The sequence below is a fragment of the Lolium rigidum genome, chromosome 4 (assembly GCF_022539505.1).
Source record: "Lolium rigidum isolate FL_2022 chromosome 4, APGP_CSIRO_Lrig_0.1, whole genome shotgun sequence".
NCBI classification, from domain to species: Eukaryota; Viridiplantae; Streptophyta; class Magnoliopsida; order Poales; family Poaceae; genus Lolium; species Lolium rigidum.
This window is the reverse complement of record NC_061511.1, coordinates 62,681,569-62,682,356: the sequence shown is the minus strand read 5'-3', so window position 1 is coordinate 62,682,356 and position 788 is coordinate 62,681,569.

Genomic DNA, 788 nt, shown 5'->3' with positions numbered 1-788 from the left:
ATTTCTAAGCCCATTTAATCACGGCCCATCTCCAGACTTGGTTAAATTCCGGTGATAACAGCTGGATTGCCAGCCTCCGGAGGAGTGTGTTGAGAAAGACCCGTGAAGACCAGGCGCTGCTTCGTCACTGTAGGGGGATGACCAAGTTGATCGCCGTGTGTGCGGAAGGCTTGTTCATCCATAGGAGGCATGTACATATCTTGGCTGCAGGCGCCAGTGTTATTGTAGGCATCGATGTCATCATCATCATCTACATCGTTGCCATCAAGTGGCGCCATGTCCTGGACCTTAGGTGGTGGCGGTTGCGATGCCGCCGCTTGGCGTACCGTGCGTCTAGTTGACGGTCGTTGCGGTAGCGCTCCCAACAACTGTTTGTGGCGTGTGGTGGTGGCGGCGATCGTCGGTTCCTTCCGGGTGGCGGCGGCGACCGCCGGTTCCTTCAGGGTAGTGGGGGCGGCGACCACCGTTTCCTTAAGGGTGTCGTCGGCGCTGGCGATCTTGGGCCGGATGATAGGGGAGGTGGCGCCGGTGCTTTTCTTACCACTCGGAAGACCCCCCCCCCAGACGAATCTGGTTCTTTGGCCATGTCATAAGCCATGAGGTGCAATCCCCAAGGGGCAAAACGTCGCCTTCGTCTGTGCCCGGAGGTTGAAAGGGGGGATGGCGTAGCGGTACTCCGGCACTACCATTACCAACTTGACCTTCGCCACGTCTTCCGCCAATGTAGCGCCGTGCATAACGCGGGAAGCCATGACATAGCCGCTAGCAACTTCCACCAACTTGCCGCC